Below are 14954 nucleotides of genomic sequence, written 5' to 3' on the forward strand. Positions count from 1 at the left end.
CCCCTCCCACACCCTCCCACCCGCTCCGACACGCTCCCACCCCCTCCCACCCCCTCCCACCCGCTCCAACACGCTCCGACACGCTCCCACCCCCTCCCACCCACTCCGACACGCTCCGACACGCTCCCACCCGCTCCGACACGCTCCCACCCCCTCCCACCTGCTCCGACACGCTCCGACACACTCCCACCCACTCCGACACGCTCCCTCCCCCTCCCACCCGCTCCCACCCACTCCGTGATATCAGACAGAGTCCGCCTCCCACCCCGGTGTCACATTCCGCTGACCGCCTGCCTAATTCCTGCATTGGGTTCTGGCCATTCCATCACACGGACCCGCCGGCCTTCTGGGGGGCGGGGGTGGGTTTGGGTCTGGGGGCTTTGAGGTCCAGGGGGGGGGGGGGGGGTGAGTAACAGCCTCCCTCCATCTCTGGTTCAGGCCCCTGCCGCCTCTTTCTCAATCTGCCTGTCTAATCCTGTTGGAGTTTTACAAAGTCTCGGTGAGATCCCCTCTCACTCTGTTAAACACCAATGAATCCGACAGTCCCACCATCCCCAGGAATCAGTCTGGTAAACCTTCGCTGCTCTCCCTCGAGAGCAAGAACATCCTTCCTCACAGAAGGAGATCAAAACTGTGCACAATACTCCAAAAGAGATTCTCTGTCTCTCTATCTGGTTCTACATAGAAGATAGGAGCAGGAGGAGGCCTTTTGGCCCTTCAAGCCGCTCCGCCAATCACCACGATCATGGCTGATCATCCAACTCAATAGCCTAATCCTGCTTTCTCCCCATAGCCTTTGATCCCATTCTCCCCAAGTGCTATATCCAGCCGCCTCTTGAATATATTCAAAGTTTTAGCATCAACTACTTCCTGTGATAATGAATTCCACAGGCTCACCACTCTCTGGGTGAAGAAATGTCTCCTCATCTCTGTCCGAAATGGTTTACCCTGAATCCTCAGGCTGTGACCCCTGGTTCTGGACACACCCATCATTAGTAACATCTTCCCTGCATCTACCCTGTCCAGTCCTGTTAGAATTTTATAAGTCTCTATGAGATCCCCCCTCATTCTTCTGAACTCCAGTGAGAACAATCCCAACCTGGTCAATCTCTCCTCATATGACAGTCCCGCCATCCCTGGAATCAGTCTGGTAAACCTTCGCTGCTCTCCCTCGAGAGCAAGAACATCCTTCCTCAGAGAAGGAGACCAAAACTGCGCACAATACTCCAGGTGTGGCCTCACCAAGGCCCTGTACAATTGCAGCAACACATCCCTGCTTCTATACTCGAAACCTCTCACAATGAAGGCCAACATACCATTAGCCTTCTTTACCACCTGCTGCAGCTGCATGAAATTCAGGGAGCTAGGGTGGAAGCTGAGAGCTAGAACAGAGTTGTTATCTCTGGGTTGTTACCCGTGCCACGTGCTAGTGAAGTGAGAAATAAGGAGAGAGAGGAGTTGAGCACGTGGCTACAGGGATGGTGCAGGAGGGAGGGTTTTGGTTTCCTGGATAATTGGGGCTCATTCTGGGGTAGGTGGGACCTCTACAAACAGGATGGTCTTCACCTGAACCAGAGGGGTACCAATATCCTGGGGGGGAGATTTGCTAGTGCTCTTCGGGGGGGTTTAAACTAATTCAGCAGGGGGATGGGAACCTAAATTGTAGTCCCAGTGTACAGGATGTTGAGAGTAGTGAGGTCAGGGATAGGGTTAAAAGTTCGAAAGAGGGCACCGGCAAGCAGGACGCTGGTTTGAAGTGTGTCTACTTCAACGCCAGGAGCATCCGGAATAAGGTGGGTGAGCTTGCAGCATGGGTTGGTACCTGGGATCTCGATGTTGTGGCGATTTCGGAGACATGGGTAGAGCAGGGACAGGAATGGTTGTTGCAGGTTCCAGGATTTAGATGTTTCTGTAAGAACAGAGAAGATGGTAAAAGAGGTGGGGGTGTGGCATTGTTAATCAAGGAAAGTATTACGGCGGTAGAAAGGACGTTTGAGGATTCGTCTACTGAGGTAGTATGGGCCGAGGTTAGGAACAGGAGAGGAGAGGTCACCCTGTTGGGAGTTGTCTATAGACCTCCGAATAGTTCCAGAGATGTAGAGGAAAGGATTGCAAAGATGATTCTCGACAGGAGCGAGAGTAACAGGGTAGTTGTTATGGGGGACTTTAACTTTCCAAATATTGACTGGAAATATTATAGTTCGAGTACTATAGATGGGTCAGTTTTTGTGCAGTGTGTGCAGGAGGGTTTTCTGACACAGTATGTAGACAGGCCAACAAGGGGCGAGGCCACATTGGATTTGGTACTGGGTAATGAACCCGGCCAGGTGTTAGATTTAGATGTAGGTGAGCACTTTGGTGATAGTGATCACAATTCAGTTATGTTTACTTTAGCAATGGGCAGGGATAGGTATATACCGCAAGGCAAGAATTATAGCTGGGGGAAAGGCAATTATGATGCTATTCGGCAAGATTTAGGATGTATAGGATGGGGAAGGAAACTGCAGGGGATGGGTACAATCGAAATATGGAGCTTTTTCAAGGAACAGCTACTGTGTGTCCTTGATAAGTATGTACCTGTCAGGCAGGGAGGAAGTTGTCGAGCAAGGGAACCGTGTTTTACTAAGGAAGTTGGAGCACTTGTCAAGAGGAAGAAGAAGGCTTATGTTAGGATGAGACATGAAGGCTCAGTTAGGGCACTTGAGAGTTACAAGTTAGCCAGGAAGGACCTAAAGGGAGAGTTAAGAAGAGCGAGGAGAGGACACGAAAAGTCGTTGGCGGCTAGGATCAAGGAAAACCCTAAGGCTTTCTATAGGTATATCAGGGGGACATAGATAAGCTACAGAGCTGGGCTGAGAGGTGGCAGATGGAGTTTAATGCGGAAAAGTGTGAGGTGGTTCACTTTGGAAGGAGTAACAGGAATGCAGAGTACCTGGCTAATGGCAACATTCTTGGTAGCATAGATGAACAGAGAGATCACGGCATCCAGGTACATAAATCCCTGAAAGTTGCCACCCAGGTTAATAGGGCTGTTAAGAAGGCATATGGTGTGCTAGCCTTTATCAGCAGGGGGATTGAGTTTCGGAACCACAGGGTCATGCTGCAGCTGTACATAACTCTGGTGCGGCCACACCTGGAGTACTGCATGCAGTTCTGGTCACCACATTATAGGAAGGATGTGGAAGCTTTGGAAAGGGTTCAGAGGAGATTTACTAGGATGTTGCCTGGTATGGAGGGAAGGTCTTACGAGGAAAGGCTCAGGGAATTGAGGTTGTTTTCGTTAGAGAGGAGAAGGCTGAGAGGTGACTTAATAGAGACATATAAGATAGTCAGAGGGTTAGATAGGGTGGACAGTGAGAGTCTTTTTCCTCGGATGGTGATGACCAACACGAGGGGACATAGCTTTAAATTGAGGGGCGGTAGATATAGGACAGATGTCAGAGGCAGTTTCTTTACTCAGAGAGTAGTAGGGGTGTGGAACGCCCTGCCTGCAACAGTAGTAGACTCACCAACTTTAAGGGCATTTAAGTGGTCACTGGATAGACATATGGATGAAAATGGAATAGTGTAGGTCAGATAGGCTTCAGATGGTTTCACAGGTCGGCGCAGTATCGAGGGCCGAAGGGCCCGTTCTGCGCTGTAATGTTCTATGTTCTTACCTTCAGCGACTGGTGCACAAGGACACCCAGGTCCCGCTGCACACTCCCCTCTCCCAATTTACGGCCATTCAGATAATAGTCTGCCTTCTCGTTTTACTATCATGTGCTGAATATTAATAAAGGGAACTATGAGGATATGAGGCGTGAGTTGGTCTTGATAGATTGGGGAGAGTTACTTAGTAATTGGAAATCCCACACCCCCGCTCCTATTTTCCATGTTTCTGTTCAAAGAACAGCATAAAATTGAGCAATTCCAGCAATAATATTTCAGAGATACATGTCTACATTCAGCAATACATCTTCCTACAGTCAGAGGCACAAACATTGACGGTGGTACTGAGGCTAGTTCCATGTTCAGAGTAAGAATTTTACCCACATTCCAGCTATCACATAATGTGCCAACATTAGAAACTGTCACAAACTTACTGCTCTTTAAAAGGGGCGAAAGATCTGTCGGCAGAAATGGTGTATTTTTCTGATGTGGAATCCAGAGATTTAGAAGCAATTCCATTTATCTGCATTTTAACAGCTGGATTAGTCTTCACAGTAAAGAAAACTACACACGGACTGTTCACACCAATTGCACACTCAGTGTTCACACCAATTGCACACTGTCTGAGTGTTCACACCAATTCCACGTTTATGGTTCACACCAATTGCACACTCAGTGTTCACACCAATCCCACACTCGGTCTTCACACCAATCCCACACTCGGTGTTCACACCAATTGCACACTCAGTGTTCACACCAATCCCACACTCGGTGTTCACACCAATTGCACACTCAGTGTTCACACCAATCCCACACTCGGTCTTCACACCAATCCCACACTCGGTGTTCACACCAATTGCACACTCAGTGTTCACACCAATCCCACACTCAGTGTTCACACCAATTGCACACTCAGTGTTCACACCAATCCCACACTCAGTGTTCACACCAATTGCACACTCAGTGTTCACACTAATCCCACACTCGGTGTTCACACCAATTCCACACTCAGTGTTCACACCAATTCCACACTCGGTGTTCACACCAATTCCACACTGTCTGAGTGTTTACACCAATCCCACACTCATTGTTCACACCAATTCCACACTGTCTGAGTGTTCACACCAAATCCACACTCGGGTGTTCACACCAATTCCACACTCTGTGTTCACACTAATTCCACACTGTCTGAGTGTTCACACCAATTGCACGCTCGGATGTTCACACCAATCCCACACTGTCTGATTGTTCACACCAATTCCACACTCAGTGTTCACACCAATTGCACGCTCGGGTGTTCACACCAATCCCACACTGTCTGATTGTTCACACCAATTCCACACTCGGTGTCCACACCAAGTCCATGTTATCTCTGAGTGACCAGCCTCACTCCTGCTTTACTCTGCTTCTCTGAGGGGAGGGGGGTGTTCAGCTGCTCTTCGCAGATGAAGGGAGACGTCGGAGGTTAAATCTTCCAGGAGCATCTCTGAAGTTGCTTTCTGTTAGATTGTGAATTTCCCTCATGAATTCATGTATTGTGTTGCTAGGAGGCAGTAAAGGTGGCGAAAACGAGGGTGAAGATCGCAGTCGCACAAGGGGAGGAAACTCAGGCAACCTCTGCTGCTGAGGATGAGGATCTGGAAGCTTCTGGAGTGAGTGAAAACGAAGAAGAAATGACAGAAGGTCAGAGGGTTTTGTGGTCTACTTTGTGTTGCTAATTTCAGGGTGATTGTTGTGGTGTTCACAAAGACCACTAATAGTTTTAAATTGAACAAAGCTATAGATTTATTTACACTACCATATTGGATTTGACACTTACACCTATATAATACATAGTTGATAATAAACATATAATCTACACTCATCTACTACTAACTATTAACTATGATCTGCTCTCACTCACACTGCCTTTCCTACCGTCTGTTCTCCCACCCACAAGGCTTAGCATCAATGTCTCATATAGCTGTACATCTAGCTCCCTCTACTGGTTGATTCAGACATTACATTAACCCTTGCAGTTCTTTACATTTACAATAATGTCACAGGTTTGTGTCCATTGCTTGGCAGTAGCCAATCGTTACACCACCATGAGATTCTCTGATTCTATCCACTCAGCCAGGAGGAAGCACAGTGATTTCTGAGCAAGTTCACAAAGTCAATGTTAGCTGCTTAATTCCAGCAAAATTCCCCATCTCTTCGCCCATTCCCGTTGGAAAAGCAGACATTTTGAACCTTTGCAGCGTATTGGATGGGAGGCTGACAAACGGCCTCGAGTGACGGCGACATCACTCTCTCCACAACTGTTAATCCTTCAAAGTCATCCCAGTCTCAGACTCACCATTTTGATTAGTTCTCCCACTTGCATCTGATCCCAAATTAAATCCATTCCAATGTCCCCCGATCCTTCCCATTTCCGAATGTGTCCATCTCAGTGTGTCCTGGTCACCGGGGGTCATTCTGTGACCTTCTGTCACCCAATCACTCACTTCAAACCTTCCACTCTCCCTGTGAGTCTGTCCTTCCCTCTTTCCCCATCCGCAGCATCCTCGGAATATCCTTCAGTCTGGAATCCACATGCAGAACTCCCCAACCCCTCTCTGGTCCCTCAATTACAAACCCCCCCCCCCCCCCCCCCCCCCCCCGCCCAACCCCACCCAACCCCCTCTCTCTGATCCTCTGTCTGGATTCATCGCTCAAATCGTTAAACATTTTGGTGGAATGGGCGGAACCCAGTCTCACACGGTTACATCACGGTGAGACGCCGGATCTCACCGGCTCCCGGCATCTATCAGCCTTCCCAAGGAGACCCCAGCTGGTACCTGGGGGTTTTCCCAGGCCATTGGCAGGGTGGCACATTGGCTCTCTCCATTGCCAGGCCGGTAGGACTGCTGCCATGGAGCCAGGGTGGCACTACCAAAGTTCAGGGCCTGAGGAGGGCCATGCCCATGAAAGGAGGAGTGTGGGGGGGGGGGGGGGGGGGGTTCGGCTCCTGAAAGGGGGAGTAGGAAGGCCTGAAAAGTGGGGCCTGCAGCAACCCTACAGCAGGGTGTCCTCACTTGGGGTCAGGGGGGGGGGGGGTAATGCCCTTGTGTGCAGGGGGTGACATTGCCAATGGGTGGGGGGGGTAATGCCCTTGTGTGCAGGGGGTTACATTGCCAATGGGTGGGGGGGGGGGGGGATTGATAATTGGCCGAGCTGTAGGAGACAGAGGGCGATGTCAGACGGCTGCTTTAGGGGCTGGAAGCCAGTGACCAGGGGCGTACCCCAGGGATCTGAGCTGGGCCCCCTATTGTTTGTCATTTATATAAATGACATACACGACAATGTGGTGTGTGGGATCAGTAATTTGCGGATGACACTAAGATTGGCCGGGTGGTTAACAGTGAGGCTGAGTGTCCTGAATTACAGGAAGATAGAGACGGGATGGTCAAATGGGCAGAAAAGTGTCAGATGGAATTTAACCCTGAAAAGTGTGAGGTGATCCACTTTGGAAGGAGCAATTTGACAAGGAAGCAGACTGTGAATGGCCTGAGCCTGGGAAGTTCCCAGGAACAAAGGGACCCTGGACTGTTTGTCCAGAGATCTCTGAAGGCAGAAGGGCAGGTTAGTAGGGTGGGGAAAAAGGCGTATGGGACACTGGCCTTCATCAATCGGGGTATAGATTACAGAAGCAGGGAGGCCATGTTGGAGTTGGAGACCTTTGGTGAGGCCACAGCTGGAGCACTGGGTGTAATTCTGGTCACCACATTACAGGAAGGATGTGATTGGACTGGAGGGGGTGCCGAGGAGATTCACCAGGATGTTGCTGGGAAGGAGCGTTTCAGTTATAAAGAGGTTGGATAGGCTTGGGTTGTTTTCTCTGGAGCAGAGAAGACTGAGGGGCGACCTGATCGAGGTGGAGAAGATTATGAGGGGCACGGACAGGGTGGATAGGAAGAAGCTGTTCCTTTTAGTTGAAGGATCAGGAACGAGGGGGTCACAAGTTCAAGGTGAGGGGCGGGAGGTATAGGGGGGATTTGAGGAAAAACCTTTTTATCCAGAGAGTGATTATGGTCTGGAATGCGCTGCCTGGGAGGGTGGGAAAGGCGGGTTTCAGTGCATCCTTTAGAAAGTACCTGGATGAGCAATTGACATGTCAGAACGTTCAAGGCTGGGGGCCCAGTGCTGGCAAATTAGGTGGGCAGGTCAGGTATTTTCCATGTGTCGATGCAGACTCGATGTGCCGAAGGGCCTCTTCTGCGATGTATTATTCTGTGATTATGAATACCATAGGCATCATGTTGATCAAGGTCAACTTGTTTTAATGCTATACACACATATATATAATATATATACACAACTGCCCCAATCCCCCGATGGTGCAGCCCCACTCTCCCAACCCCTCCCCCACCCCTTTACCCCTCTCAATGCACCATCCCCCCACCCCTCTCAGTGATCCTGGACGTCCTTTGCCTTCCGTGCTCTGTCACTGCGTCTCGGTGTTTCCCCAGGATGCACATCAGACATGGAGGGAGCCAGCTGCTTACCTCGACCCATGGCCTTCGATTCCCCCATGGGAATAATACGGGGTGAAAAGGCATATGGGACACTGGCCTTTATCAATCGAGGCACAGATTACAGAAGCAGGGAGGTCATGTTAGAGTTGGAGACCTTTGGTGAGGCCACAGCTGGAGCACTGTGTGTAATTCTGGTCACCACATTACAGGAAGGATGTGATTGTACTGGAGGGGGTGCCGAGGAGATTCACCAGGATGTTGCTAAGGGCAATTTATCATGGCCAATCCACCTAACCCGCACATCTTTGGACTGTGGGAGGAAACCGGAGCACCCGGAGGAAACCCATGCACACAGGGGGAGGACGTGCAGACTCCACACAGACAGTGACCCAAGCCGGGAATCGAACCTGGGACCCTGGAGCTGTGAAGCATTTATGCTAACCACCATGCTACCGTGCTGCCCTTAAGAGAGAATATGCTCTGGAGCGCCCCAGCAATGCCCACCTGCGACTCAGACATGCCCCACAGCCCCTCAGCAAGGTCCACCTGGTACTGACTTACATCCCCCAGCGAGTCAGACATTCTGCCGAGACCCTCAGCCATGGCCGTCACCGACCGCGTGATGCCTTGGACACTTTCACTCATGGTGCAGAATCGTGCTCCAGGCTCTCCACTGCGGTCGCCACCCTAGCAGAGTTGGCCTCAGTGCCACGCATTGCCAGCGCCATCTCCTGTGCCCAATGTCTCCGGGACTCCAATCGGCTATGGATAACTAAAAAAGCAATAAGGGGGGAGAAGATGGAATATGAGTGCAAGTTAGTTCGTAATATAAAAGAAGGTACGAAGAGTTTTTTCAATATATAAACTGTAATAGAGAGGCAAAAATAGACATTGGACCACGGAAAAATGTGGCTGGAGAAGTAATAATAGGAAACAAACAAATGGCAGAGGAACTGAATAGTTACTTTGCATCAGTCTTCACTGTGGAAGACACCAGTGGGATGCCAGAGCTCCAGGGGAACCAGGGGGCAGAGGTGAGTGCAATGTGTTAGACGTTTAGCTGCTGTTGTATAGTCAAAGGTTCTGCTCCTTTTCACCAACACCTTCATTTCACTTTAACAGACTCTGCACAAAACTCTAACTACACATCACCTGACACAAAGGCAGCCTGAAGCCCCTTTACATATCAGTGTCAATTATTAGGGGCGTGATCCTCCGCCCCCCCACGCCGGGTGGGAGAATAGCGGGAGGGCCTCCTGACATTTTTCACGCCCTCCCGCTATTCTCCCCCCCCACGCCCGTCCCACGCCACGATTCGACTCTCCGAGGCCGATGGGCCGAGCGGCCGGGCCTTCACGCCCGTTTCAACCCGGCAGCAAACACACCTGCTCGCTGCCGTCGTGAAACGGGCGCCAGATGCCTGTTTGGGGCATCTGGGGGCCCGATTGGCACGGCAGTACCATGGCCGGGCCAAGGGGGGGCATAGGCCCGCAATCGGTGCCCATCGATCGTGGGCCGTGCGTCCGTAACGGACGCACTCTTTTCCCTCCGCCGACCCGCAAGATTAAGCCGCCACGTCTTGTGGGGCAGTTGAGGGAAAAGACGCCAACTGCGCATGCGTGGCTGACGTCATCGGCCGCGTCAGCCGGCGTGACGCTTGACGTGCAGCCTCGACGACCGTCGTCAAAGCCGTGACGCACGGGGCCGCGCTCCTAGCCCCGCCCGGGGGGGAGAATCGGCCCCGGAAGTGGGCATGAAGGCTGCCGTGGGTCACGGCCTGTCCCACAGCAGCCTTTACGATTCTCATTTGCGGAGGATCTCGCCTAGATACTTAACATAAATGAGACAACTAATTGGAATGTCTCTTAACCCATTACTTAACACAGTGACCATCACTAAGGAGAAGGTTCTGGGGAAACTGAAAGGTCTGAAGGTGGATAAGTCACCTGGACCAGATGGACTGCACCCCAGGATTCTAAAAGAGATAGCTGAGGAGATTGTGGGGGCATTGGTGATGATCTTTCAGGAATCACTGGAGGCAGGAAGGGTCCCAGAGGACTGGAAAGTGGCTAATGTAACATCCCTGTTTAAGAAGGGAGGGAGGCAGAAGATGGGAAATTATAGGCCGGTAAGCCTGACTTCGGTCATTGGTAAGATTTTAGAGTCTGTTATTAAAGATGATATCACGAAGCACTTGGCAGTGCATGGTAAAATAGGGCTGAGTCAGCACGGCTTCGTCAAAGGGAGGTCATGTCTGACAAATCTGTTAGAGTTCTTTGAGGAGGTAACAAGGAAGTTAGACAAAGGAGAACCAGTGGACATGGTTTATTTAGATTTCCAGAAGGCCTTTGACAAGCTGCTGCATAGGAGACTGTTAAATAGTTAACAGCCCATGGTGTTCAGGGTAAGCTCCTGGTATGGATAGAGGATTGGCTGACAGGCAGAAGGCAGAGAGTGGGGGATAAAGGGGTCTTTTTCAGGATGGCAGCCGGTGACTAGTGGTGTGCCTCAGGGGTCGGTGAGTTTTCTTTGCTGTGCCACAGCATTAATGGTGTCAGCCACATTTCCCGATTTTGCGCTCTTTTCGTTTTCCACAAACTCCGCATATTCAGAGGATACTTGTTCACTGGCTATGCGCAAATTAATCGTGTTTTCTGGCGGTAAAATTGGTCGTCTTAGCATTTTTTCATGCAAACGTTTGGCATTTATCCCAAATACAACTTGATCTCGCAGAATTGAATCGACAGCGGAGGAAAGGTTACAGGACCACGCTCTTATCTTTCAAACTGTTATGAAAGAATCTACCGACTCCCCTCTTAATTACAGCCTTTTTCTGAACATGTAACGCTGATAGGTATTTACCTGCTTCTTGCAGTGTGTATCGAACTTCTGTAACACTGTTAGGTTTCGTTTTATCCTCATCAGCAGTCATTTCAAAGTAATTATGGAGTTCTAATGCTTGCATTCCAGCCAAATTTAATAGCAGTGCTATATGTCTCTGATCGGAAGCATTCTCCAGCACGGAGGCAGATAGGAAAACTTCAAACTGCTGTTTCCAGAATGTCCAGTTTTGGCAGAGTTTACCGCTTGTCCTGGAGTGGTCAGACTTCTTAAACTTTTCCATCCTCGGGTCTGGTTTAGCACAGTGGGCGAAACAGCTGGCTTGTAATGCTGAACAATGCCGGCAACGTGGGTTCAATTCCCGTACCAGCCTCCCCGGACAGGCGCCGGAATGTGGCGGCTAGGGGCTTTTCACAGTAACTTCATTGAAGCCTACTTGTGACAATAAGCAATTATTATTATTATTTTTACTTCAGTCTGTCTCTAACTACCGCCTTTGCTACACTCTCCCCACAATACTTACCATCAATGCCTTATATACTTGTAACTGTAGCTCCCTCTAGTGGCTATTCTAAACATTTCATTAACCCTTGCAGTTCTGACATTTATGATAATACCACAGCCCTGAGCATTTTGGATAGAGGATGCTCACCCTGGAGAGGCATGATGTGGAGATGCCGGCGTTGGACTGGGGTGAGCACAGTAAGAAGTCTGACAACACCAGGTTAAAGTCCAACAGGTTTGTTTCAAACACGAGCTTTCGGAGCACGGCTCCTTCTTCAGGTGAATGGAAAGGCTTGTTCCAGAAATGTTTATATAGACACAGTCAGAGATGCCCCGGAATGCGAGCACCTGCAGGCAATCAAATCATCAAAGATGCAGAGAGAGAGGTAACTCCAGGTTAAAGAGGTGTGAATTGTCCCCAGCCAGTTCAGTCGGTAGGCCTCTGCAAGTCCAGGCTTGTTGGTGGGGGCCGAATGTAATGCGACATGAATCCCAGATCCCGGTTGAGTCCGCATTCATGCGTGCGGAACTTAGCTATAAGTTTTTGCTCAGCAATTTTGCGTTGTCGCGTCTCCTGAAGGCCTCCTTGTAGAATGCTGACCCGGAGATCAGAGGCTGAATGTCCTTGACTGCTGAAGTGTTCCCCAACTGGAAGGGAACAGTCCTGCCTGTTGATAGTCGCACGATGCCCGTTTATTCGTTGTCGCAGTGTCTGCATGGTCTCGCCAATGTCCCGATGATGTCCCGAAGCGTGGTACATTGGCGAGACCATGCAGACACTGCGACAACGAATAAACGGGCATCGTGCGACTATCAACAGGCAGGACTGTTCCCTTCCAGTTGGGGAACACTTCAGCAGTCAAGGACATTCAGCCTCTGATCTCCGGGTCAGCATTCTACAAGGAGGCCTTCAGGAGACGCGACAACGCAAAATTGCTGAGCAAAAACTTATAGCTAAGTTCCGCACGCATGAATGCGGACTCAACCGGGATCTGGGATTCATGTCGCATTACATTCGGCCCCCACCAACAAGCCTGGACTTGCAGAGGCCTACCGACTGAACTGGCTTGGGACAATTCACACCTCTTTAACCTGGAGTTACCTCTCTCTCTGCATCTTTGATGATTTGATTGCCTGCAGGTGCTCGCATTCCGGGGCATCTCTGACTGTGTCTATATAAACATTTCTGGAACAAGCCTTTCCATTCACCTGAAGAAGGAGCCGTGCTCCGAAAGCTCGTGTTTGAAACAAACCTGTTGGACTTTAACCTGGTGTTGTAAGACTTCTTACTGCACCCTGGAGAGGGATTCAGGATCCTGAAGATATGGACAGGGTAAACATGGTAAACAGGGTAAACTCAATCATCGTCACAACATTAAGGGCTCAGATTCACAAAATGGGCAAAGGGAGTAAAAATGATAGGAGTAAAGTCCTTTCACCCCGAGGGTGTTTGGTGTCTGGAACAAATGTCCTGAGGGGGTGGTGGAGGCAGATTCGATCGAGCGATTCAAAAGGATTCTTATCTGAGAAGAGAGAATGTGGAGGTTACGGGGTCAGGCAGGGGAGTGGGACGGGGTAGAATGCTCTTTCAGGGGCCAGGACAGACTCGATGGGCTAAATGGCCTCCTGCAGAGTAAAGACCCTGATTCTCTGGGATGTACAAAGTTGGTGAAAGGGAAGATCGTAATTGAAGTCACAGCAAAAACAGAAAATCCTGGACAACCTCAGCAGGTCTGACATGGTCTGTGGAGAGAGACGGGAGCGAACGTTTCCATGTCAAAGCTTTGACAAAGAGTCATCTCGTAACGTCAGTTCCGTCACTCTCCACGGACGCTGTCAGACCTGCTGAAATTGTCCAGTGCTTTCTGTTTTATATTCCTGATTCCAGCATCTGCTGTAATTTGCTTTTAACTTTGTAACTGAACCTTCTGGGACAGTGCGACTGAATCTTCTGTTTACTCTGAATGGCAGGCAACAAGACTTCGGAATCAGAAAGTGTTCCCTCACCAATATCAGGGAATGAAATCAAAGGCTCAAGCACAGCCAATCCTGAACCCACAAGAGGAGACGACTTGAAGAAAGACGGGAACGCTGACTCCAAACTGGAACAGGTAGTTTCTGAGGGAATCCATGACAAGGAGCTTGGTGAAGACACAGTGCTCGGTAACGTCAAGACGGAGCCGTCACAGGGCACGGGACACAACAATTCCCCGTCTCTGGGCGAGAAAGTGGGAATTGAAGAGAAAACTGGAATTTCAGGTCAGGTGACGGCACAAATCCCAGAAGCAGACCCGGAAGCAGGAGCGGAAGCAGACCCGGAAGCAGACCCGGAAGCAGACCCGGAAGCAGACCCGGAAGCAAGACCGGAAGCAGACCCGGAAGCAGGAGCGGAAGCAGACCCGGAAGCAGGACCGGAAGCAGGAGCGGAAGCAGACCCGGAAGCAGACCCGGAAGCAGACCCGGAAGCAAGACCGGAAGCAGACCCGGAAGCAGGAGCGGAAGCAGGACCAGAAGCAGACCCGGAAGCAGGACCGGAAGCAGACCAGGAAGCAAGACCGGAAGCAGACCCGGAAGCAGGACCGGAAGCAAGACCGGAAGCAGACCCGGAAGCAGACCCGGAAGCAGGAGCGGAAGCAGGAGCGGAAGCAGACCCGGAAGCAGACCCGGAAGCAAGACCGGAAGCAGACCCGGAAGCAGACCCGGAAGCAGAGCCGGAAGCAGACCCAGACAGAGTGGCAGCGACAGAGTCTGACGGCAGCTCGAGCGATTCGAGTGGGACCTGTAGTGCTGATGAGACGGAGGATCCAGAAGCTTCAATTCGAAGCAGGTAAGAACGCGTCTGCGACCCAGACACTGGACACGGGGCCCCGTAATCACCACTGTCCATGGACAGCAGTCAGTTCCCAGGAAACACATCGAGATTCCGCTGCTGATCCTGACATTCGGAGAATGCTGATACAGTTTCTCATAATGCAGCAGCTCTCACCAAACTGCTTCATCAAACTGCCGTCACCACACACTCATTCCACTGTCAGAGGGTCAGTACTGAGGGAGCGCTGCCTTGCCACAGGGTCAGTACTGAGGGAGTGCCGCACTGTCAGAGGGTCAGTACTGAGGGAGTGCCGCACTGTCAGAGGGTCAGTACTGAGGGAGTGCTGCACTGTCAGAGGGTCAGTACTGAGGGAGTGCCGCACTGTCGGAGGGTCAGTACTGAGGGAGTGCCGCACTGTCAGAGGGTCAGTACTGAGGGAGTGCCGCACTGTCTGAGGGTCAGTACTGAGGGAGTGCTGCACTGTCAGAGGGTCAGTACTGAGGGAGTGCCGCACTGTCAGAGGGTCAGTACTGAGGGAGTGCCGCACTGTCAGGTCAGTACTGAGGGAGTGCCGCACTGTCAGAGGGTCAGTACTGAGGGAGTGCTGCACTGTCAGAGGGTCAGTACTGAGGGAGTGCTGCACTGTCAGA

The sequence above is a fragment of the Scyliorhinus canicula genome, chromosome 1, assembly GCF_902713615.1.
Source record: "Scyliorhinus canicula chromosome 1, sScyCan1.1, whole genome shotgun sequence".
In the NCBI taxonomy this organism is placed as follows: Eukaryota; Metazoa; Chordata; class Chondrichthyes; order Carcharhiniformes; family Scyliorhinidae; genus Scyliorhinus; species Scyliorhinus canicula.